A 27,077-nucleotide genomic window follows, 5' to 3' on the forward strand; every position below is an offset into this window, starting at 1 on the left:
TTAAACATAAACAAATACTATGTTTCTCATTACGTTATTTTGTAGGGTGTACACAAAATGTGTTATGTAATCATAGTAAACATGGTCTGTAGAAAAAGAAGAAGAGAAGTAAACATTTCTGAACAAATATCTTTTCATTTCTTGCTGGACCATCCAAATATGATTCAGTAACTGTGAGCATCTTTGTTACTTTTTTCACTTAATTTCCAATGTTCATTTCTATCGCCTTAGAATTAATACAAAAGAAATGCACACTCACACATACAGTCACATAGCATAAACGAATACAATTCAGCTTTTGAACATTTTGATTGTCATGGAAATTATTCGCATTTTTTAAAGCGTTTTTATTTCTTATTTCATTTCATTTCATTTCGTTTTTTCATTTTGATCATCTTTAGCCATTTTGCTATGCTTTAAGATACCATCAATGAAACCGAAAGTGCTTTAAATGTGACTTTGTGACTGGGAAAAGTGAAATGGAAACCAGTTGACTGGGAATGACTTAAATAAAAGCTTGCTAATTTGTCAGTTTTTGTTTTGTTTAAGATATATTTTAGCAAATATGGCCAATGGCGGATTATGTTTATGATTTGTTGTTGCTGTTTTACTATCATTTCATATAACTTGTAATTTATTATGGAGTTTTTGGTTTAGGGTGTTAAGTAAGGTTATTAAAAATTTTAATTTCGTTAATGTATATCATTTTTTGCTTTTCTTTCTTTATGAGGAATGAGAGAAGATATGCATATGAATCATCATAATTCATTGTATCCATTGATATATTAGCATATACATAATTTGGCACCTTTGACGAGTTGCCTATCATGCGCTCTAGACAGACAAAAAGGGGGACGGACATGGCTAAATCGATTCATAATTATCTGAGAGGCTTTTAATATACATATGTGGATTTCTGAGTGAAATCGGACACGTTTTCTAAAAGTGGTTTTTGATTTCCGTTATATTTTGCTACGTTGATGCTGCTTATCAGCAATACATTTCAGTATATTTTCTGTTTTGTTTTTGTTTGACTAACCGTCCCAGAGATATTTGCGCTTTGAAAAAAGTCGAATTCTGTAAAAGCTATATGCAAAGAAAAACTCATAACTTTTGTTATGTTGGTTTAAATAGAAACAAGTAAAAATGTATCAGTCGGCTTTGCCGACAGAGATATATATACCCTCATCCTATGTGAATTGAAACTTTCATTTACGGACAGATCGAATGTGTTTATAGTCTTTTCTGAATTTTGTCTATTTTGGAGGTGGACTACTAGTCATTTCAGTAGGTCATTGTATAATTTTTGGACCAGAACCACAACGAACAGCACCGGTATAAATTTCCAGAGGATATTCGAACAGACCCTAAACTGCACTTAGACACAAATGTTGAACTTTTGTGGGGGAGGTACCCCAAGGAGAGGACCGGTACGGGCCGAGATAAACTATGTTTAGACAAAATATTAGGAGATCCAATTGGTTGCCCCGTTCAAGAGATACCGTGCATACCATTTTAGTGAAATTTTTTAAATATTGGGGGAAGTACCGGATGTTTTGGGCTGGTATTGCTCATCTTCGTACTGAACTAAGTTGTAACAAAATATGATGAAGGCAAATTTTGAGAGTTATCGTGCTCTCCAGCCAGGAAAAACTTTTACCATCGTAATTGAGGCAGCGAATGCAAGCTGTTTCAAAACAAGTAAAAAAGTATATACCCTTAGCCAATGTGAAGTGAAACTTTCACCTACAGACAGATCGAATGTATTTAAGGTCTCTTCAGAATTTTGTGGCCTTTTTTGGACACTTGAACTTGCCGACAAAAATGTGGATTAGGAATTAACTGCACTAAGACACAAATGTTAAACCTTTGTGGGGGAGGTGCCCTTAGGGAGGACCGATATGGGCCATTTTAGAAGTTGGACTAAATTTTGACAAAATATTTAGAGATCCAAAGTTTGGACCAAATTAGTTGCCCCATTCAAGTGATATCGTCCTAGCATTTTAGTGACATTTTTTAAATATTGGGGAGAAGTACCGGAAGTTGTGGACCGGTGTTGCCCCATGAAACTAAATTTGGATATAATATGACGAAGACCAAATGTTGGACCAAATCGGTTGAACAGTTCGAGAGTTATCGTGCTCTCCGACAGCCACATATGGTGACATAGGGATTTGTTAAAATTTTTTTTTAAGAAATATTAATTTGCCCCTGAAAAAACTTTTACCGTCGTAATGGAGGTAACGAATGCAAATCGCTTCAACAAAAATCAAAGTGATTCGAGAGCAGGTCTTAAAGCGCACTTATCCGAAATTTTGTGTGAGAGGTACCAGAAGGAGTAGATAAATATTGTCCATATTCGAACCTGATCTATATCTGGCAGATATATTAGGATGTGCAAAGTATGGATTACAACGGTCACTCCCTTCAAGAGTTATCGTGCGCACAATTTTTCCGAACATTTTTGAACTTTTGTGGCTTATCTTCGAATTTAAACTATGCTTGGACAAAATATTACAAAGGCCAAATTTTGGACCGAATCGGCAGATCCGTTCGAGAGTTATCTTGCACTCCATCCACTACACACGGTGTCATAGGGGCATTTTGCATCTTTCAGGCTATTTTCTCAGAAAGTATGGACTTGCCCCTGATGAACCATGTACCGTCGTATGGGGGGCAATGAATACCAGTTGTTGCAACAAAAATCAAAGCGATTCGAGAGCAGGTCCTAATCTGAACTTATCCGAAATTGTGTGTGGGATGTACCCGAAGGAGTGGACCGTATGAGTCTATATTGGAGCCTCATGTAAGTCTAGTTGAAATTTCACGATGTGCAAAGTATGGTCTAAATCGGTTAATTCCTTTAAAAGTTATCGTGTGTCCAAACTTTTCGATTTTTTGTGGGGGAGGTACCGAAAGGAGTTGACCGATATAACCCATCTTCGAACTGCGTTTGGACATAATATTACGAAACCCCAATTTGGACAGAATCGGTTGATCCGTTCGAGAGTCGTCGTGTGTTCCAGCCAGACAGACAGACGGATGGACATGGCTAAATCAATTCTAAATTGTCTGAAACTAATTTCGTCCTAACATACTTGGGGTCTAAAACCCTTATTTCGACGAGGAACATTTTGCCCTCTTTAGCATAAATGCTGAGGGTATAAAAAATATTTTTTTGAATTTTATACCCTCAGCATTTACGATAACGAGGGTATATACACTTGCATACAGGCAAAATGTGCCTTATCGAAATAATCGATGGACGAAATCCGTTTCAGAAAATTTGGAGTCGATTTAGCCATGTCTGTCCGTCTGTCTGGTTAGAGCGCACGATAACATTCCAACAGATTAACCGATTTGGTGCAAAATTTGGCTTTCGTAATATTTTGTCCAAATTTAGTTTAAGTTCGTAGATGGGCCATATCGGCCCACTCTCACGGATGCCTCCCCCACAATAATTTAAATTTTTTCGCAACAAACATTGCACACGATAACTCTAACCTAACCATACTTTGCACATCGCGATATTTCTACCAGATATAGATAAAGTTCGAATATGGACTATATCGGTCCACTTCTTTGGGTACATCCCACACAAAATTTCGGAAAATTGCAGTTTAGGATCTCTTCTTTGATCAGGTTGTACTCAAGGCCCCTATTATTATGGTACAAGTTTTTTTCAGTGGGAAGTCCATAGTTCTTGAGAAAATGACCCGAAAACTGTAAAAACTGGCCGTAGGGGATTTTACAGTGTAGTGGCTGGTGCGCACGACAATTCCCGAACCGAATACTGCGTTGGTCCACACTTTGCATATCGTAATATTTCTTTCAATATTAGATGAAGTTCGTAGATGATGCTTATAGGTCACTCCTTCTGGTACATTCCCCACAAAAGTTCTAAAATATTCGCTAAACTGGTAAGCGCAATACCTCATAAACGGAGCAACCGATTTGGGCTAAACTTTGGATCTCAAAATATTTTGTGCATCCCCAAAAATGATCAACATTTTTTAAGTTAGTTTAGGGGTCTGTGCGATCCTTGTTTACAGCGATATAATGTTTTTCGTGGGCAAGTCCATGCTTCCTGATATAATGGTCCTATCGAGAGGAATGACTCCCAAAATAAGACTATGGACTATGTCAGTCCATATCTTTGTCGGCAGGTTCATACCCCCAAAACTCTCAGGACCCCCCAAAAATACATACGTTTTTTGGGAAAAATGTGTTTCAATAGACATAGGCTGAGGGTATACATCTGTCGGCAATCCGACTAATACTTTTTTACTTGTGTTATCAGCTTTCTAATAAAAAATAGAAACAAATTGTGCACATTGGACTTGGATGCAATTTTCGCGATAAAATATTTAAAATGAATTTTTATCAATGATTGATTTTGATGAAATTTGAAAATTGATTTTCTTAAAATTTGATTGTATCAAACTGCGATTGATTACAAAAATGTTAATTTCTATTTGGTAATGGGATTCGAAAAATTACTATTTTTTCTAAATTTTTTAAAATTTGTCAATAAAGTATGTACAGTCGAAATCGCTTACAACGTCGTCGTTTATAACGTCATATCGCTTATAGCGACGAAATCCGAAAGTCCCGAATTTCTGCCCTTTATATTCCACACAAATAAATATCGGTTATAAAGTCATATCGGTTGTAAAGTCTTTTTTTTTTGTGAAATGTTTGAATTTTGTTATACAAAGAAAAACATTTTCTTTAAATATTTTGATGTGTGTTATTTTTTCAAACTCAAACAACAAGAAAATACTAAGCATATGCACAACATGTTCGAAGGTGGGTTTGGACAACTGAATTACGACTCACATGTAGGCAGTCTCAAGTCAATTAAGCTTGAATTTTTGCCACACAATGACACATATGTTTTACAACCAATGGACCAAGGTGTAATAAAATCATTAAATCGCATTGTCGGAAACCGTTAGTGCCAGAGGCGTGTATTTACTCAGAAGATGTTACAAGCAAAGAATTTGTTTTGCAAACCCTTTCAAAACTCAGATCTGTGTTAAATTTTAAACTTATGTTGAAATTCAAAAGCCCAAACTAAAAAACAGACCATTTTATATAGAACCATATCCATAAGACATTTGAATTGAATTTTATATTTACTTAATAAAACAACGTATATACCCAAAAATTAACTATAATAATTATAATTGTTCCACAAACATCCCAAAAAGGACAAGGGAGACTTCTCTCATATCAATGAGTGCACCCCGATTCATATTAGCTCAGTGATATGGGACCTACAGTTTATCGCCGAGTCCGAACGGCGTGTCTAAGACACCACATTTGTAGAGAAGTTTTATATGGCTGAAATACTCAAGAAATGTCGCCAACATTACTGAGGGGTATTTTGCCACCGTTGAAAAGTGCTTGGATGTTGCCTGGTCGGGGAATCGAACCCATGACCCTATGTGTGCAAGGCGGGTGTGTATACCATTGCACCCAAAAAATTAAAAATTAACTATACATAATATAATTTCACCTCTTTTATATATTTCGTTTATAACGACTATCGCTTATAGCGTCCGATTTTGCTCGGTCCCTTGACCGACGTTACAAGCGATTCTGACTGTGTTCGTATTTTTGTAACAAAAAATTGTGTGCGTTAAACATATAACTCTTGGTTTTGTAGTTGGATACAATATCTTCGTTAGTCATTATTTAGTAATAAATAAAATAATGAGTAGGTTTCTTTATCATTTTTTTAAGAAATTAACTATTATTTTTCAACCTACTTGTAATGGAAAAGTTATCTTGTATACATTACTTTGTAATGAATTATTCGGCTCATACGCCTTCCAAAATGTTGTTTGGTTTTTTAAGTTTGATTCTTTTGGTTCTGTCAGGTTTGTAGCAAAGTAGCTTTTTAGATAGAGGAGTTTTTCTAAAATACTCTCACCTTTATGCCAACAATGACATTTCTTTATTTACCTGTAAAAAAGAAAAATATAAATTAAATTAAAATCATTTTTACAACAATGAAAACATAAACAAGAAGAACGGCGTTAAGTTCGGCCGGGCCGAACTTGTTATACCCTCCACCACAAGTTGTATTGAAGTAAAATGGAATAATTAGTTTCTATTCTTATATGAAGAAGACTTAATACTAAATTTAGGCAATTTCGGTAAAACAATGTGAGGCACCGTTCTATGGGGGCTATTTCAAAACGTCGATCTATACCGACAAATTTCTGAAGGAAACTTTTTAGACTCAAAGAATACTAAATACCAAATTTCCTATATTTCGGTAAGGGAATGTGGCTAAAACTTTAAAAATACCGAAAATCAAGAAGTACGCTTCTATTGGGATATAGGAAGACGTGGATAATACTCTTCTGGAAGACTAAATACCAAATATCAGTCATTTTGGTGGAATATTGAAGCCACAACCTTCAAAATACGGAAAATCGGGAGATACCTTTCAATGGGGGTTATATGAAGGGGTGGACCTATACCGACAAATTTAAAGGGGAAGTTTGAGTACCCCCAACGAAGTCTAAATACCAAATTTCTGCCATTTCAGTAGAATATTGAGGCCACAACGTTCAAAATACCGAAAATCAGGAGGTACCGTTCTATGAGGGCTATATGAAGGCATGGACCGATACCGACAAAATTATGGGGGAAAGTTTTATACCTCCAACGTAGACTAAGTACCAAATTTCAGCCATTTAGGTGTGATAGTGAAGCTGAAACCTTCAAAATACCGAAAATCGAGAGGTACCGTTCTATGGGGGCTATATCCACGCCGATACCGACAAAACTCTGAGGGAAGAAGACTACGTACCACAGAAGACTAAGTAGCAAATTTCAGCCATTTTGGTAGGATAATGAAGCTAAATCCTTAAAAATACCGAAAATCGGGAGGTACTGTTCTATGGGGATATATCAAAACGTGGGCCGATATATCCCATTTTCAATACCAACCATCCTGCAAGTAATAAACATTTCTGTACCTAATATTGACTCTCTATATTTAAAATTGCGAGCTGTATCTTGATTTCAACAGACAGACGGGCATGGTTAAATCGACATAAATTTTATGCTGATCAATAATATATACAGTCAACCAAAAAAGTCTACATACACCCTATAAATCTCGGGTTTTAAGGGTAAGGAAGCATTTTTATGAAAATCCAAGTACATAGTACTATCTCATATCCTTAATAAACAGTATTACATATAACAGAAATATATTCCATAATACGAATAACGGTAAATTCTATAAAAATTAAAAAAATAATAGGGAAAAAGTGTACATACACCCAATAAATTTTAAGATTACCGTAAAATTTATGGAATAAGCAATACAAATTTTACATTTTATTGCTTTATCGAATGTCTCTGGTTGTCTATGATATATTTTAGACGAAATAGGAACATATTTGTGCTTTAATTGACGATATTTAAGGTCAGACTTCGCGTATAGCTCGGTAAGGCGGACCCTTGCAGATTTCTTTGAGTTTTTCAGTCTGGTAGTTTATGAAACCCCAGAAAATACAGTGGGACTAAAAATTTTGTGATCCAAGAGCGCTATGAAGTTTTTCTTGTGGATAATATATGCTCCTGAGCTTCGCTAAATATACGAATTCCTGAGTTTTCTCATAAATTTAATAGTTATCACAACATTCCAAGGGGCAAATTACATGCAGAAGCCTTCGAATTACCTTGTAATAAGGTCTGGTACAATCCTTGGGCATCCTTTGAATCAGCAATGTAAAAGTATCCGACATTTATAGCGCTTCACGTGACCCTAACGATCATAATACGAGAGCATACTAGTTAACAGTGTAAATTTCATACAAATAACATGCATTCTTTGGTGGTGCTTTTATTTTGATACTTTGGAAACTTTAGGAGCGGATTTGTATAATAATGTCGCACATTTCTGATTGAATTAAGGTCCAAAAATGTATTATAAGGTAATTCCAAGGTTCTTGCTTGTAATTTGACCCTTGGAATGCTGTGAAAACTATAAAATTTATAAAAAAACTCAGGAATTCGCATATTTAGCGAAGCTCAGGAGCATATATTATCCATAAGAACAACTTCAAAGCGCTCTAGGATCTCAAAGTAGTTAGTCCCACTGTATTTCCTGGGTTTCATAAACTACCAGACTGAAAAACTCAAAGAAATCTGCAAGGGTCCGCCTTACCGAGCTATACGCGAAGTCTGACCTTAAATATCGTCAATTAAAGCACAAATATGTTCCTATTTCGTCTAAAATATATCATAGACAACCAGAGACATTCTATAAAGCAATAAAATGTAAAATTTGTATTGCTTATTCCATAAATTTTACGGTAATCTTAATATTTCATTGGGTGTATGTACACTTTTTCCCTATTAATTTTTTAATGTTTATAGAATTTACCGTTATTCGTATTATGGAATATATTTTTGTTGTGTGTAATATTGTTTATTAGGGATATGAAATATACCTATGTACCTGGATTTTCATAAAAATGCTTCTTACCCTTAAAACTCGAGATTTATAGGGTGTATGTAGACTTTTTTGGTTGAGTGTATATGTACTTAATAGGGTCTCGGTACCCTCCATATGGTGGAAGGTATAAAAAGTACATACAGTTTGTCAAGTAATTGTTTTCGAACCAAGAAAACTAAAATTTTTCGGTATTAATTTATGAAAAATGACTGATAATTGGGATAAAAATGTCGGGTTTTTTGCAAAAAATAGTTGGTAGACTTATTAAAGACAAGATAGGATGTATAAACAAAAAATTGACCCACGTAGTCAAACAAAAAATAACGAAAACCCATAACTACATATAATTCAAGCTGTCAAATAAATGTTTTCAAAATTTAATGGAGGTTCCTAAATAACCCATATTTTTAGTAAATTCTTGAAAATAATGAAATTTTATGAATGTTATTCCTAAAAAGGGTTAACTGCTAACAAGTATCAACAATATTAGGCATAGAATATCCCTACTAGGAGGAATACCATGCGGACCAAGGGAGTACCAGGTCATATTACATGTAAACAGGGTCCTATAGGTCTTTTAACGGGAATATCTGAAAACTAAGGCTATTTATGAGTTTTTTTAGTTCACCAGGATGGACTGCCATCAATAACAATAAATATTACCTACCGAACAATTAGATCAGGGGGTTGCCAGATCTACTAAAAGGTGACAGATTATATAAACAGTAGACGAGGCCATCTGGATCCATAACAAAGGCTTAACATTTGTTTATTTAAATCAAATTGAATTAAGGGATAAGGGAATTCTCCAACATAAACCAAACTACGACATAAAAGTACAAAAATCGCTTAGAAATGCATATATAAGATATTGTCAGTGTATGCTGATTTTTAATAGACCTCCGATTTCAACTGTTTATAGCCAGTTCAGAGGAATTCTCTAAGTTTTTTTGCTTCCATGCTAACACTGAAGCATTATTTACCCATCAACATAATTTTCCACTTAAAAATTTACTACAGTAGTACTGCAGAGTACGCGAAATGTGTCCAATAGGTCGAAGTATGCATTTCTGAAAATTGTCGAAACCTTTACCCCACACATTTCTAAGCAATAATGGTCTCCTACTGCGATATTTCCGATTGTTTATTGAAATGCCATTATCTCTTAATAAATTTTAATTAAAAAAACAAACTTCAGTGCCCAGTTTCGGGGCCCAGGTGGCCTTGTTCACTGTTTATATAACCTGGTACCTTTTTAGTCGATCTGGCAACGCTTCTGATCTAATTATACTGTAAGTGATACTTATTGTATTTGATGGCAGTCCATCCTCGTGAACTAAAAAACGCATAAAACGTCTTAGTTTTCAGATATTTCCGGTTTAAGACCTATAGGACCCTGTTTACATGTAATATGACCTGGTACTCGCTTGGTCCATATGGTAACCCTCCTAGTAGGGATATTCTACGCCTAATATTGTTGATACTTGTTAGTAGTAAACCCTTTTTAAGAATAACCTTCATAAAATGTCATACTTTTCAAGAATTTACCAAAAATATGGGTTATTTTGGAACCTCCATTAAATTTCGAAAACATTTATTTGACAGCTTAAATTATATGTAGTTATGGGTTTTCGCTATTTTTTGTTGGACTACGTGGGTCAATTTTGTATTTATACATCCTATCTTGTCTTTAATAAGTCCACCAACTGTTTTTGCAAAAAAACCCGACATTTTTATCCCAATTATCAGTCATTTTTCATAAATTAATAACGAAACATTTTAGTTTTCTTGGTTCGAAAACAATTACTTGACAAACTGTAAGTAAATTCAAAATCTTCTCATAATAAATGCACTATTATAAATTTTCTTTTTTCAATGTCATTTAACATTATCAAGTCATTATTTAGTAGGCCATGACCCAAATCAAAGAACATTTGCTGACAAACTTTTTTTTTGCAAATAAACAAAAAATTGAACAAGTTAATAAACATATGTACTTACGTAGCGTTGTATCAAATCACATTAGTTTTATCAACCTAGTCATAGTCATCAAACAAGTCAGAGACCAACACTACCACCACCACCAACATCATCATCAGGTTCTCTTTTATGAATATCAATGAGTATTTCAGCCAAGTTGGTTGACCAATTTCCCATCAAATGTCAAAAGTTACAACTACTTTACTAAAATGTGCAAAATTGGCCAAAAAACCCCCATCGAATGTTAAAATAAGAAAAATTGCATCTTCACCAAAATGAGATTTCATGGTATTTTCAGGAAAACCCATCATCGTCTTATCAAGACCATCAACAAAAGACAAGCAAACATCATTACTGTGACTGTGACTATTGCCAGTTACTGTTTTTTCGGAGATTTTGTGGTTTTCTTCTTCTTTGGTTTTTCATTTTTTTATTATAAGATATTTTCAAGGTCTTGACAGAGTTTTTGTTTGACTGCATCTTTCTTCTCGGAGCAACGCCAACTCTTTCAACTTTGTGTAGTTTTTTCTTCATATTTTTGTCATCCATACATGCATTCGAGTTTTTATGATGCTGCAGTTGTTTGGTTGTAGCCAAAAAAGTAATGCATGTGGAGGCGGCATTGATATGCCATAAAAATACAATGTCTGTCAATAAAAAACATACATAGATATTCCCTTTTTTGGCTGTGACCATACAAGTAATCGGGCCAATTTCAGTGAAGAGTTGCAGGAAAAAGAAAATGTCGTTTTGTTTGCCGAAAGTTTCACTTTTCAAAATGTTTCTGCTAAGGAGGGGTGAAGGAATTATCTGTTGTCATTATGACTATAATGAATGGACATTAGGGTTATGCCTTTCGGCATTTTTGCTCAAAAATGATTTCCTGTAGCACGGATGAATGAACTTTTGCATATTAATCATAAAACTAAAGTTTTTGGATGAAATTATGAAATGAAAAAAAGAAAAGATATACTAAAATACGTTTATTCCATTAAAATATTGAAAAAGGACATGGAAGCCAATTTGAAAAAATTTTAAATTTTTATTTTTTTTTTTTTTTAACAAGAAAAACAAGTAAAAAAGTGTCAGTCGGCTTTGCCGACAGAGATATACCCTCAGCCTGTATATATCGAAACAATTTTTTCCCAAAAAACGTATGTATTTAGGGGGTTTTAAAAATTTTGGGAATTTGAAACGACAAAAATGTTCATTAGGATTAGAGATCAAAAGTTTTGCGGAGGAGATACTAAAACGATGGATCTACATTGACCATTATGAAAGTGGATCTCAGCCACTACATATGGTGCCATAGGGGCTTTTTACACCCTTCGGGATGTTTGCTCAAGAAGTATGGACTTAAACCTGAAAAAACGTTTACCATCGTAATTGAGGCAGCGAATGCAAGTTGCTTCAACAAAAATCAAAGTGATTCGATAGCAGGTCTTAAAGTGAACTTATCTGAAATTTTGTGTGGGAGATACCGGATGGAGTGGACAAATATAGTCCATATTTGAACCTGATCTATATCTAGTAGATATATTAGGACGTGTAAAGTACCGACCAATTCGGCCACTCCCTTCAAGAGTTACCGTATGAACAAATTTTCTGAACATTTTTGAACTTTTGTGGGGGAGGTACCGGAAGGAGTGGACCGATATAGCCCATCTTCGAACTTAAACTAAGTTTGGGCAAAATATTACGAAAGCCAAAAATTGAACCGAATCGGTTCTTCCGTTCGATAGTTATCGTGAATTGGAACTTTCATCTACGGACATATCGAATGTATTTGGGGTCTTTTCAGAATATTGTGTCACTTTTCGGAAATTTGAACTTGCCGACAAAAATGTGGATTAGGATTAAAGTTCAAAAGTTTTGCGGAGGAGGGAATGGACCGACATAGTGCATTACGAAAGTGGATCTTATTTTGAGAGTCATATCTTTTCTATAGATATCGCGCCCACTATTCATTTCAGTGGATTTTCGTACACCTATTGGACCAGTATGCCAGGAAGCATGGACTAGTCCACGGAAAACATATGGCTGTAAACAGGACCACATAGAACATCATAGGTATAAATTTCCAAACTGCACTTAGACACAAATGTTGAACTTTTGTGGGGGAAGTATCCTAAGGAGAGGACCGATCTGGACATTTTAGAAGTTAAACTAAGTTTGGACAAAATATGACGAAGGCCAAATTTTGGACCAAATCGTTTTATCAGTTCAAGAGTTATTATGCTCTCCAGCTACTACATATGGTGCCATAGGGTTTTTTTTTTACAACTTTCGGGCTGTTTTCCCAAGAAGTATGGACTTGCCACTGAAAAAATTGTTACCGTCGTAATTGAGACAGCGATTGGAAGTTGCTTCTTAACTTAACGATTTTTTGCTTGTTATATCTCAGCCTTTAGGCTACACTTTTATACGACAAAAAATGTGCCTCATCAAAATAATGGTTTTTGATTCCAAATATGTTTGAACGTAATATGTTTGACAAATTTGTAGTCGATTTTGCAATGTCCGTCTGTCTGTCTGGCTATCAGGCTGGTGCGCACGATAAGTCTCAAATAGATCAAGCGATTTGTCTTTGTAATATTTTGCTCAAACTTAGTTAAAGCTCGAAGATGGGCCATATAGGTCCACTACTTCGGGTACTTCCTCCACTTTTAGCTAAAATGGGTACTTCCTCCAACTTTTAGCTAAAATGGTGCGCACGATAACTTTCGAAAACAGTGACAGATTCGGTTCATACTTTGCACATTGTAATATTTCTACGATACATCGATCAGGTTGGAATATGAACTATATTGGTTCACTACTTCGGGTACTTCTCACACCAAAGTTCGAAAAAATGCAGTTTAAGGCCTGAAAGCTGTAAAAAGCCCCTACGGTCACTATGTGTAGCGGTTGGTGCACACGGCAATTTTTAAAACATATACTGCGTTGGTCCAGACTTAGCATAGCGTAATATTTCAGCGAAGATGGTGCTTATCGGTACACTCCTTGTGACACCTCTCCCAAAAAGTTAAAGCATTTTTCGATTAAATTATACACGCGATCTCTCTAAAACGGAGCAACCGATTTGGTCCAAACTTGGATCTCGTACTAATTTTTCCAAATTTAGTTTCAGTTCAAAGGCCATATGGGTCCACTCCTTAATGTACCTGCCTCATAATATTTTTGCTTAAGTGCAGTTTAAGATCTCTTCGTGGATTCTTTGGCAATTTTTAGCAATGTTACTACAGGTGGTACTGTTAACAGTAATATGTTTGTCGTGGGTTAGTCCATGCTTCATGATATAATAACCCAAAAGCTCTAATTTATGCGGTGACCAACTGAAATTACTGGTGCTTGCGATATCTATCGCAAGGAAAGATTCCCAAATAAGATCCACTTCTAACATGGTATATTTGTTCAGGTACCTCCTCCGCAAACACTTTTGAGCTTTAATCCATATACTTTTTATTTGCCGTCAAGGACAACCAAATTCTGAAAGCCCCCTACATACAGAATTTTTGGGGATCTGTCCCCAAGTTTCACTACATACAGGCTGATGGTATATATCTGTAGGCAAAGCCGACTGATACTATATTACTTGCTTTTATATATATTACCAATGTGTTAAATAGGTCACACGATAGTTTGTAACCTTGTTTGATATTGAATGTCTCTGAGAGGTTCTCTCCTATTTTAAGTGCGGATCTCATATCAGTTATACTTTCCTTTCTTGGACGCTTGACCTAGCAAACTGAGGTTTCAATCGTTGGGTATGCACTACCTACCGCCAAATGTTGCCAATCAATTATCCATATCTATCCTGGACAGTTCTGCAAGGAGCCCATCAGCTCCTGCTACCTTATTGTTCTTCAGCCCATTAATTGCTTCTTTGGCCTCCCTTTGACTACATCGTTAACACTTAATGCCGTCGTTTTGGGATTGGTTCTGGGGTATCCCATTCTTGCGGGAGAATGTGTCAGCACCATACCCTTCAGCTTGGCGTTTTACACTGACGTAAAATTATCGTATGCTCAACAATATAAAGGGTTTTTGGTAGCCCTAATGCTCATATTTTCTTGCTCTTTCTTCCGTCTTCTGAAAATACGCTTCTCTGCCCACTTCTTCTTCCGATCGGACATCTAACACACTGGAAAAGTGTCTTCCGATCATGTTGTGATGATAGATCTGATTTCTGGTTTTCCCATCTGGGGACATCCACGTGGCCTTGTGTATGTCGAGTTGTTGGAACCTGTTGTGCGATTCTGTAACTTATTTTTGAATTACGTCAGTATAAAATTAAAATGCTTACAATTTGGGTAGTTAACGATATTTTCCTGTAAGTAAGCGACCAAGAAAAAGTAGACGTAAAGTTCTACCGATAGCAAGAGTGCTCAAAAAAATGGAGAATCGCACTACTGGTGCTGCTTAGTTCTAATTTTACCGCTGCAAAATAGATCAGCCTAATTCCGTTGTGAAATGTTACGCAATGAACTCTGAACTTATCGTCCCAATATTTTCCCTCCCAATTTTAGCCTTAAAATCTCCTAGAATAATCTTAATGTTTTGACCTTGTTCTCTTCATCTTTCACTTCGATCAGGGCATGGGTGCTGATGAGACTTACGTTAAAGAACTTTGCTTTTATACGGATGTGAATCTGCCGACCAGGTTTTTAGACTTCGATTCACCATAAATCCTGTTTCGTTTCATGGCAGTCATAATACAGTGCGTAATAGTTTGCGATCTGTACCGATCTGCCCCATGAAATTGTAGGCGCTAATATCAGCTTTGTACTTTCCATGTACATCCGCCAGTCCGCAAACTGAACCGAACATTTCTAGTGTCGATTCATAAATAAAGGTCCTTAAAATGTTTAGAGGGGTTTGTTTTTTTTTCATATTATGTGGCTTTATTTGGGTTGGGTTACGCGCGACAAGTCTTAGTTCACTGCCTTTAATGACTAAAGGCAGCTCCCCAGGTAACATCACGGGAAAGTCAGTGACCACTTGAGATGAAAGAGGGAACAAGATAAATTCTGGGCACTGTTTTGTTAAAGCCGGTCAAGACCGCTACTTGGTATATTTTATCCCCTAGGCCAACAATTTGGTGGAAATTTTTGCATTTCAAGAAGAAATATGGTGCCAAATATTCCCTTCTCGTTTTTATCAAGTCTCCCACTGTGCTTAAGTACGCTTACCTTGAACTCTTTTTTATGTCTCGATTCCTAATAGTTAATCTGATGGGAAAAACAGATTCTTCATAACAAATAAATAAAATAAAAATTCATCTGTTTTAAAAACCTATGAAATTGTTTATGTTCCAGAACCTTATGAATGCGGATTGTTTGAAATGTATGTATGTCATTCATTCCATGGAAAAGTACTCCCCCATTGCGTGTTGAATCGCGTTTTGTGTATGCTTTGATTTTATGAAAATTTATTTATTTTTCGGGAGAAAAATAGTTTTTTTTGTTTGTAAATAAATCTCACAAATCTTCTTTGTCTGTGTCATTGTCTGGCAAAATCATATTTCAAATACGGTATATACCCTCCTAATTATCAAAAGCAGGCCAATTATGATGAATGTCAGCTTAGATGTCTGTCTAGCGTTTTTTTGAATCTCATTTGCAGACATTAATTAGCTGCTGTTAACCTACCTACCATCATTATTGGTGTAAAGAGATATATTTGTGGAGGAGGAGGAGGCGGAGATTGTAAATTATAGTCATTTTTGATTTGTAGTGGGTGGAGTAGTTTGTAGTTTTTGTAGATTTCCGAAGAAGAAGGTTTCATTGCCATAAAAGTTCAAAATATTGTTCCAAGGTCATCGTAGTGTCACATGAAAAACTCTGTCATTACAAAATGATTAGCCTCGTGTGCTTCAAATATTTTGCGAGTAGCTATGTAAAGGGTTGAGTTTTTCGTTGTTTTCAGCAAATTCAGCTCAAGGTCAAATATCCAAGCAAATCTGTAATTAATTGCGATATTTTACAAAAAAAAAAGTGCGCCAATTTTTTCAATCTTCCATTGATTTTTTATTGTTTTGCCAGACCTTCGTACCACACGTCAATACACATTGAAATGTTTTTTTTTCAATTTGTGGTATTTTGTGGTTGTTATTGTTGTTTTTATTGCATTAATTTTTTACATGAATGTATCGTTCGAGGTATTGTAAATATTTTGTTTTGAGAAGCAATACAATAGCATACAAGTATGTATACACTGAATTGCAAAAAATGTAAACTCAAGTTGATGCTAATAAATACAACAAATAATAATGTTTTGATAGGTCATGGGAAAATTGAAAATGAATATTTTGTGAGCAATTTTACCTCACTCTCTATGGAATGGATGTTGTTGTAGTAAGTTTTAAGATAATAAACAAAAATATTTCCCACGAACATCTAAGATGGGACGAAGGGAGACTTGTCCCCTCCAAGACAAAAGCATAAAGCATAAGGCCTTCTCTTGTAAGATCACAAGGTCTTCTCATAGAACACCACAACTTCTTATTACAGAACACTTTAAAGTCGTCTCATAGGAGACCCTAAGGCCTTCATATAAAATACCATAAAGTCTCCCCATCATAGAGCATAAGGACTTCATATATAAGACCACAAGGTCGTCTCATTGAAATATGTAACTTTTTCTCATAGAAAAAAATAAGGTCTTCTCACAGAAGATCATATGGTCTCCTAATAGACGACCATAAGTTCTTCTCATAGAGGATCATAAGGTTTGATTTTAGAAGACCATAAGATATTCTCATAGAAGACCATAAAGTGTTCGCATAGAAGAACATACGGTCTTATCATGGAAAGCCATGAAGTTTTCTCATAGAAGACCATAAAATCTTCTCGTAGAAAATCGTAGGGTTTTCTCTTAGAAGCCCACAAAGTTTTCTAATAAAAGTCCGTTATAGGTCCTCATAGAAGATCGTGTTTTCTTCTTATAAAAGACAACAAAGACTCCTGAAGAAGATCATAAGTTCTTCTCATAAAAGAAAATACGGTCTTACGAGAGCTGCACCAAAACTACCTAGGCTAGGCAATACCGCGTATTGCCCGGCGCCATTTGAATTTTTTGTTGGAAAGTTTGACAGTTTTTAGCCTAGACTTACCCAGGACAGTTTGTCGTACGACCATTTTATGTGTTGTTTTCAGTGAATCGAAAAATCACTTTGCAAAAAAAAAAACAATGGAATTTACTTGTAAACATTTTCGACCATGAATTTTTCACAAATTTCGACGTGGATAATCATCGCAAGAGGACTATGAAAAACTTGTTCAATAAATTCAACCGTGGTCGGCCCTCGCCAAAAAACGAAGGTTGTGAGGGTCGCCCAAAATCGGTCGTTGTGCCATGCGAGATCGCCATATTAAATACCGTGAGATAGAGGCATCCTTGGCCATTTCTTCCACCAACTAATATTTGATATTGCATAAACACCTGGCCGCAAAAATGGATTTTCTCGTTAGATCCAACAAAATTGCCCAAAATCGCTCAAAAAAAGGCTCCTGTGATTTTTTTCAAAGAAATTGTGCATAAAATCGATCGCGGTGCTTCAAACGACGTTTATAAGATCGTCACAGACGACGAATCTAGGATCTCTGCTTAGGAGTCTTAAACAACATCAGGAATCGGCCGTTTGGGTCTTCGAAAGCGAACCAAATCAAACGAAAGTTGTTCATGTAAGATGCACATCGAAGCAAAATGTTGCCACTTTCTTCAGAAAAACTGGCCGTATGGCGACTATACGGTTTGAGAAATATAGGAAGGTTAATTCTGAGTGGTACACTATAATTTGTTCGCCTGAAGTCTCCTGAGAAATTTGAAAAACGTAGAAGAGCTCATCTGCCGCACAGCCTTGACTGGGGATCCAATGACTTCATTTGATTCCAGTACATCAAGAAAAAAGTCGTGGTTAACGATTTTTGTTGCCTAAAGATGCTGTAAAAGCGTTCAAAATCCTTGAGGTGTCTCTTTCGTAGTGGAATAAGTGTTTGGCCAATAGGTTTGAGCGCACGAAAAGGTGTATAAATCAGGCTGGATACTACTTAAGAAAACAATAAAACCGTTCTTAGTGGTAAATATTCGCGTTTTAATTGTTAGGCCAGATAGTTATCGTTCAGACCTCGTATCATGGAAAGCCATGAGGTTTTCTCATAGAAGACCGAATGGTATTCTCATAGAATATTGTAGGGTCTTCTTCTCATAGAAGACCTCAAAGTCTTCTCATAGAAAACCCTAAGGTTTTCTGAGATAAGACCAGAAGGTTTTCTTATAGAATACCTCAAAGTCTTCTCATAAAATACCTTAAAGTTTTCCCATAGAAGAACCTAAAGTCTTCTCATAGAAGGCCACTAGGTCTTCTGAGATAAGACCAGAAGGTTTTCTCATAGAAGACTCCAAAGTCTTCTCAAAGAAGACCCCAAGGTCTTCCCATAAAAGACCATAAAGTTTTCCCATAGAAGACCTTAAAGTCTTCTCATAGAAGACCTCAAGGACTTCACATAAAATACCTTAAAGTTTTCCTTAAAGGACCTCAAAGTCTTCTAATAAAAGACCCCGAGGTATTCTCAGATTAGAACAGAAGATATTCTCATAGAAGACCTTAAAGTCTTCTCATAGAAGACCTTAAAGTCTTCTCATAGAAGACCTTAAAGTCTTCTCATAGAAGACTTTAAAGTCTTCTCATAGAAGACTTTAAAGTCTTCTCATAGAAGACCTTAAAGTCTTCTCATAGAAGACCTTAAAGTCTTCTCATAGAAGACCTTAAAGTCTTCTCATAAAAGACCTTAAAGTCTTCCCATAGAAGACCTTAAAGTCTTCTCATAGAAGACCTTAAAGTCTTCTCATACAAGACCTTAAAGTCTTCTCATAGAAGACCTCAAGGTCTTCACATAGAAGACCTCAAGGTCTTCACATAGAAGACCTAAAGGTCTTCACATAGAAGACCTCAAGGTCTTCACATAGAAGACCTCAAGGTCTTCACATAGAAGACCTCAAGGTCTTCACATAGAAGACCTCAAGGTCTTCACATAAAATACCTTAAAGTTTTCTCATAGAATACCTTAAAGTCTTCTCATAGAGGACCTCAAAGTCTTCTAATAAAAGACCCCAATGTATTCTCAGATTAGAACAGAAGATATTCTCATAGAAGACCTTAAAGTTTTCCCATAAAAGACCATAGAAGACCTTAAAGTCTTCCCATAGAAGACCTTAAAGTCTTTTCATAGAAGACCTTAAAGTCTTCTCATACAATACCTTAAAGTCTTCTCATAGAAGACCTTAAAGTCTTCTCATACAAGACCTTAAAGTCTTCTAATAGAAGGCCTAAAAGTCTACTCATAGAAGACCCTAAGGTCTTCCCATAAAAGACCTTAAAGTTTTCCCATAGAAGACCTTAAAGTCTTCTCATAGAAGACTTTAAAGTCTTCTCATAGAAGTCCCCAAGGTCTTCCCATAAAAGATCTTAAAGTTTTTCCATAGAAAACCTTAAAGTCTTCTCATAGAAGACCTTAAAGTCTTCTCATAGAAGACTTTAAAGTCTTCTCATAGAAGTCCATAAGGTCTTCCCATAAAAGACCTTAAAGTTTTTCCATAGAAAACCTTAAAGTCTTCTCATAGAAGACCTTAAAGTCTTCTCATAGAAGACCTTAAAGTCTTCTCATAAAAGACCTTAAAGTCTTCCCATAGAAGACCTTAAAGTCTTCCCATAGAAGACCTTAAAGTCTTCTCATAGAAGACCTTAAAGTCTTCTCATACAAGACCTTAAAGTCTTCTCATAGAAGACCTCAAGGTCTTCACATAGAAGACCTCAAGGTCTTCACATAGAAGACCTCAAGGTCTTCACATAGAAGACCTCAAGGTCTTCTCATAGAAGACCTCAAGGTCTTCACATAGAAGACCTCAAGGTCTTCACATAGAAGACCTCAAGGTCTTCACATAAAATACCTTAAAGTTTTCTCATAGAATACCTTAAAGTCTTCTCATAGAGGACCTCAAAGTCTTCTAATAAAAGACCCCAATGTATTCTCAGATTAGAACAGAAGATATTCTCATAGAAGACCTTAAAGTTTTCCCATAAAAGACCTTAAAGTCTTCTCATAGAAGACTTTAAAGTCTTCCCATAGAAGACCTTAAAGTCTTCTCATAGAAGACCTTAAAGTCTTTTTATAGAAGACCTTAAAGTCTTCTCATACAATACCTTAAAGTCTTCTCATAGAAGACCTTAAAGTCTTCTCATACAAGACCTTAAAGTCTTCTAATAGAAGGCCTAAAAGTCTACTCATAGAAGACCCTAAGGTCTTCCCATAAAAGACCTTAAAGTTTTCCCATAGAAGACCTTAAAGTCTTCTCATAGAAGACTTTAAAGTCTTCTCATAGAAGTCCCCAAGGTCTTCCCATAAAAGATCTTAAAGTTTTTCCATAGAAAACCTTAAAGTCTTCTCATAGAAGACCTTAAAGTCTTCTCATAGAAGACTTTAAAGTCTTCTCATAGAAGTCCCCAAGGTCTTCCCATAAAAGACCTTAAAGTTTTTCCATAGAAAACCTTAAAGTCTTCTCATAGAAGACCTTAAAGTCTTCTCATAGAAGACCTTAAAGTCTTCTCATACAAGACCTTAAAGTCTTCTAATAGAAGGCCTAAAAGTCTACTCATAGAAGACCCCAAGGTCTTCCCATAGAAGACCCCAAGGTCTTCCCATAGAAGACCCCAAGGTCTTCCCATAGAAGACCTTAAAGACTTCTCATAGAAGACTTTAAAGTCTTCTCATAGAAGTCCCCAAGGTCTTCCCATAAAAGACCTTAAAGTTTTCCATAGAAAACCTTAAAGTCTTCTCATAGAAGACCTTAAAGTCTTCTCATAGAAGACCTTAAAATCTTCCATAAAAGACCAGAAAGTCTTCTCAAGGAAATCCCCAGGGTTATCATAAAATACCCTTAGGTCTTCTGTTAGAATATCCCTAGATTTTCTCATAGAAGACCCTAAAGTGTTCTCGAAGTAGACCCGAATGTCTTCTCAAAGAACAGCAGAAGGTCTTCTCATTGAACACTTCTCTCATTGAAGACTTTAATGTCTTCTCATAAAATATCCTAAGATTTTCTCATGGAAGACCCTTAGGTCTTCTGTTAGAATATCCCTAGATTTTCTCATAGAAGACCGTAAAGTTTTCTCGAAGTAGACCCGAATGTCTTCTCATAGAACAGCAGAAGGTCTTCTCATAGAAAATTTGAATGTCTTATCACTGATGATTTTAATGTCTACCCGTAAAAGATTCTAAGGTCTTCAAATAGTAGACACTAAAGTCTTCTCGTAGTAGGCAAGAATGTCTTCTCATAGAAAATCGGAAGGTCTACTCACAATGTCTTCTATTAAAAGAAAATAAGGTCTTCAAATAAGGTTTTCTCATAGAAAACCTTAAGGCCTTCTCACAGAGGACCATCAAATCTTCTTATAGAAGATCATAAGGCCCTCTCATAGAAGACCACAAACTCTTTTCGTTGAAAACCAGAAGGTCTTGTCATAGAAGACCCTAAGGTCTTCTAATAGAAGTCCCTAAATTCTTCTCATAGTAGACCCTAAAGTCTTCTCGTAGTAGACAGCAGGGTCTTTCCATAGAAGAATAGAAGGCCTGGTCATAAAAGTCGACATAGTCTTCTCATAGAAGAGCAGAATAGCTTCTCATAGAAGACCACAAGGTCTGCTCATAGAGGACTACAAGTTCTTCTTATAGTAGACCAGAAAGTCTTCTCATAAAGGGCCTGAAGGCCTTCTTATAGAAGGCCACAAAGAAAATTAGAAAGTCTTCTCTAAGAAGACCCTAAAGTCTTCTCATTAAATACCCTAAAGTCGCCTCGTAGTAGGCAATAATGTCTTCTAATGGAAGATCAGAAGGTCTATTCACAAAAGTTCACAAGGTTTTCTCATAGAAAAAGGTCTTCTCACAGAGGACCATAAAAATAAAAGGCCCTCTCATAGAAGACCACAAACTCTTCTCGTTACAAACCAGAAGGTCTTGTCATAGAAGACCCTAAGGTCTTCTCATTGAAGACCAGAAGGTCGGCTCATAGTAGACAAGAAGGTATTCTCAAAGGCCAGAAGGTGTTCTCATAGAGAACCCCAAGGTCTTCTTATGGAAGACCAGAAGTTCTTCTCTTAGTAGACAGGAAGGTTTTTGTTAGAAGATCAGACAATTTTTTCATAGCAGACTGGAAGTTCTTCTTATAGAAGGCCAGAAGGTTTCCTCATAGAAGGCCTTGAGGATACCGTAGAAGGATATGAGGTCATCGTATAGATTACCAAAAGGGTTTCCCATGGAAGAATTTAGAATTTGACCGTTAAACATGTGTTTTTTGATATGTCAATGGCCATGTCGCCTGTATGCGGGAACACTAGCAGTTCTTGAATTATTTATGATGTAATTTTAAGATTCAACACCAACTGTTACATTACGTAAATATGTTTGTACATTACCGCATAGTATGTGAGAAGGTTTCGATATTGGAACATTTATTAAACGATTATTCGTAGGCCAGCAAAAAAAAGTGACTGGTGACAATTTTGCTACACGAAAACATACATACATATTTCTATTATTGGTACTTGCTACTGGCATGCGGCAAGTCATGCGATAATATTTTGTTGCCACATACACACACAGACACACATTATATGAATGTACATATGTGCGATGGAACATTGGATGTCTGGTTAAATGAAAAAATGAAAAAAGAAAACAAAAATATGTATGAATGAATGTTGATGCGGTTGGGTTTTTCATTTTGTTTTGATTTTGCTACCGACATGCGAAATATTTGTATTACATCGACGATGTGTTATGGTATTGATGGCTTAAAGGCTTGACTATGTCTGTGGCAATGTTAATGATTATGTAGAAGATGATGATGATGACGATGATGCTAACGCCGCCGACACATTCACCGCCAGTGATGACATAAACGCCTTTAACCATTTACATAAATACGACGAGTCAGAGAGGAAAAAAATAACAAAAGCTGGAAACTGAAAACCAGTTAATGGTTATTATTACAGTTTTACAATGAGCTGATGTTTGGCGGTGTATGTGTGTGTAAGTGCTTATGATTGTTTGCATTATGTAAATTATTAAAAAAATAATTCATTGAAGAAGTTATGTGAGATGATAAACCACAACCAGACATGATATTTTATAATTTCTCCCAGAGCAAATAATAGTCTGGCTGCCAATTGTTGGGTATTGTTTATTTTAAAGGATTTAAAAAAGTTCAATTAAATTAACGGTTTTGAATTGTAAATTTAAATAAAATATTCAAAACTTTCATTTAAATGTAATGCTGTTTTTTAATCATAAGTGATGGATTTGCGTCTCATCATTATCCGAAAAGATAATGTCCTCCCACAACCATTCTTGTAAAAACTTGTTTAAGGGGTCGGACTAATAACCCATTATTGGAAAAATATCTTACGAAGAAAAATAAAAGAAAGTCAAAATGGTGCTGTTGTAAGCGCGGCCGCCTTGTACTCAATCTGACCAGAACATCAACATTTTCGGAGGTGTTAAATTCCCTCAGTGTAATATGGGATTACATTTCTTGAATATTTCAGCCATAAAAAAACTTCTCCACGATAGAAAGTAGGTCCCATATCATTGAGTCAATATGATTCGGCGTGCACTCAGTGATATGAGGGAAGTCCACCTCGTCCCTTCGGAAATGTTGTGAGAACATTTGTACAAATGTAATAAAGAAAACCCCGAAAGAAAGGTTACCCACTAGAAAGCTACATACATACATGAAACAAAGAAGGTCGCTTTTAACGCGTTAGAGGAATCTAGCCTCCAGTCTCGAAGTTCAGACTTGCTTCCAGGCCGTTCCCATTGAAAAGATGAATCCGGCGAGCCTTCCAACAGGTTCATTTGTCGACAATGATGATGATCGAATCTGGTAAAATAGTGTCCTGATGGTCTGTATTGTGCCTTTTGCCCAGATTTTTGTACATTCCACCATAATATGGGTATAAATTTGTTATTTAGTTTGTAACACGTCTAATTATTCGTCGGATACCCTATAAAGTAAATATATTCTTCATCCCCATAAAATTCTAAGCAAATATAAACGATTCTATTACTCCCAGGATGTTTGGTGTGGAAGTCCACGTTTTGATGTAGCCGCGTTAGAACCCTACTTTTTCTATAGAACAAGTTCATTGGTGTTCCCTTTTCTATAGAAAAAGTTCATTAGGGTACCTTTTTCTATAGAAAAGTTCATTGATGAACCTTTTTCTATAGAAAAGTTCATTGTTGAACCTTTTGCTATAGAAAAATTTCATGGATGTAACTTTTGCTATAGAAAAAGTTCATGGGTGAAACTTTTTCTATAGAAAAAGTTCATTGGTGAACCTTTTTCTATAGAAAAAATTCATTGGTGTACCTCTTTCTATAGAAACAGTTCATTGGTGAACCTTTTTCTATAAAAAAACATTGGTGAAACTTTTCTATAGAAAAAGTTCATTGGTGAACCTTTTTCTATAGAAAAAGTTCATTGGTGAACCTTTTTCTATAGAAAAAGTTCATTGGTGAACCTTTTTCTATAGAAAAAGTTCATTGGTGAACCTTTTTCTATAGAAAAAGTTCATTGGTGAACCTTTTTCTATAGAAAAAGTTCATTGGTGAACCTTTTTCTATAGAAAAAGTTCATTGGTGAACCTTTTTCTATAGAAAAAGTTCATTGGTGAACCTTTTTCTATAGAAAAAGTTCATTGGTGAACCCTTTTCTATAGAAAAAGTTCATTGGTGAACCTTTTTCTATAGAAAAAGTTCATTGGTGAACCTTTTTCTATAGAAAAAGTTCATTGGTGAACCTTTTTCTATAGAAAAAGTTCATTGGTGAAAAAGTTCATTGGTGAACCTTTTTCTATAGAAAAAGTTCATTGGTGAACCTTTTTCTATAGAAAAAGTTCATTGGTGAACCTTTTTCTATAGAAAAAGTTCATTGGTGATCCTTTTTCTATAGAAAAAGTTCATTGGTGATCCTTTTTCTATAGAAAAAGTTCATTGGTGAACCTTTTTCTATAGAAAAAGTTCATTGGTGAACCTTTTTCTATAGAAAAAGTTCATTAGTGAACCTTTTTCTATAGAAAAAGTTCATTGGTGAACCTTTTTCTATAGAAAAAGTTCATTAGTGAACCTTTTTCTATAGAAAAAGTTCATTGGTGAAACTTTTTCTATAGAAATAGTTCATTGGTGAACCTTTTTCTATAGAAAAAGTTCATTGGTGAACCTTTTTCTATAGAAATAGTTCATTGGTGAACCTTTTTCTATAGAAAAAGTTCATTGGTGAACCTTTTTCTATAGAAAAAGTTCATTGGTGTACCTTTTTCTATAGAAAAAGTTCATTGGTGCAACTTTTTCTATAGAAAAAGTTCATTGGTGTACCTTTTTCTATAGAAAAAGTTCATTGGTGTACCTTTTTCTATAAAAAAAGTTCATTGGTGTACCTTTTTCTATAGAAAAATTCATTGGTGTACCTTTTTTATAGAAAAAGTTCATTGGTGTACCTTTTCTATAGAAAAAGTTCATTGGTGTACCTTTTTCTATAGAAAAAGTTCATTGGTGTAACTTTTTCTATAGAAAAAGTTCATTGGTGTACCTTTTTCTATAGAATAAGTTCATTGGTGTACCATTTTCTATAGAAAAAGTTCATTGGTGTACCAGTTTCTATAGAAAAAGTTCATTGGTTTACTTTTTTCTATTCTATAGAAAAAGTTCATTGGTTTACTTTTTTCTATTCTATAGAAAAAGTTCATTGGTGAACCTTTTTCTATAGAAAAAGTTCATTGGTGAAACTTTTTCTATAGAAAAAGTTCATAGGTGAACCTATTTCTATAGAAAAAGTTCATTCGTGAACCTTTTTCTATAGAAAAAGTTCATTGGTGAACCTTTTTCAATAGAAAAGGTTCATTGGTGAACCTTTTTCAATAGAAAAGGTTCATAGGTGAACCTTTTTCTATAGAAAAAGTTCATTGGTGAACCTTTTTCTATAGAAAAAGTTCATTGGTGAACCTTTTTCTATAGAAAAAGTTCATGCGGGAACCTTTTTCTATAGGAAAAGTTCATTCGGGAACCTTTTTCTATAGGAAAAGTTCATTCGTGAACCTTTTTCTATAGAAAAGTTCATTGCTGAACCTTTTTCTATAGAAAAGTTCATTGTTGAAACTTTTGCTATAGAAAAAGTTCATGGGTGAAACTTTTTCCATGGAAAAAGTTCATTGGTGAACCTTTTTCTATAGAAAAAGTTCATTGGTGAACCTCTTTCTATAGAAACAGTTCATTGGTGAACCTTTTTCTATAGAAAAAGCTCATTGGTGAACCTTTTTCTATAGAAAAAGTTCATTGGTGAACCTTTTTCTATAGAAAAAGCTCATTGGTGAACCTTTTTCTATAGAAAAAGTTCATTGGTGAACCTTTTTCTATAGAAAAAGTTCATTGGTGAACCTTTTTCTATAGAAAAAGTTCATTGGTGAACCTTTTTCTATAGAAAAAGTTCATTGGTGAACCTTTTTCTATAGAAAAAGTTCATTGGTGAACCTTTTTCTATAGAAAAAGTTCATTGGTGA

The 27,077-nt window shown here is 35.3% G+C and overlaps 1 protein-coding gene across 2 annotated transcripts in view; it reads right to left on the reverse strand.

The window, feature by feature from the left end:
- The window catches only part of LOC141401632 (uncharacterized), a 283,351-nt gene that overhangs the window by 208,950 nt on the left and 47,324 nt on the right, over nucleotides 1-27,077 (reverse strand). Inside the window, exon 2 of one of the 2 annotated variants that reach the window (XM_073981963.1) lies at nucleotides 5,939-5,970. The exons of the other annotated variant lie outside the window; for it this stretch is intronic. The gene's annotated coding sequence lies outside the window, so the exon portion shown is untranslated. The remainder of the gene's footprint in view (nucleotides 1-5,938; nucleotides 5,971-27,077) is intronic. 2 annotated transcript variants of the gene reach the window in all.

This window comes from Musca autumnalis, unplaced genomic scaffold (assembly GCF_047663935.1).
Source record: "Musca autumnalis isolate F117 unplaced genomic scaffold, ASM4766393v1 scaffold_4, whole genome shotgun sequence".
Lineage (NCBI taxonomy): Eukaryota > Metazoa > Arthropoda > Insecta > Diptera > Muscidae > Musca > Musca autumnalis.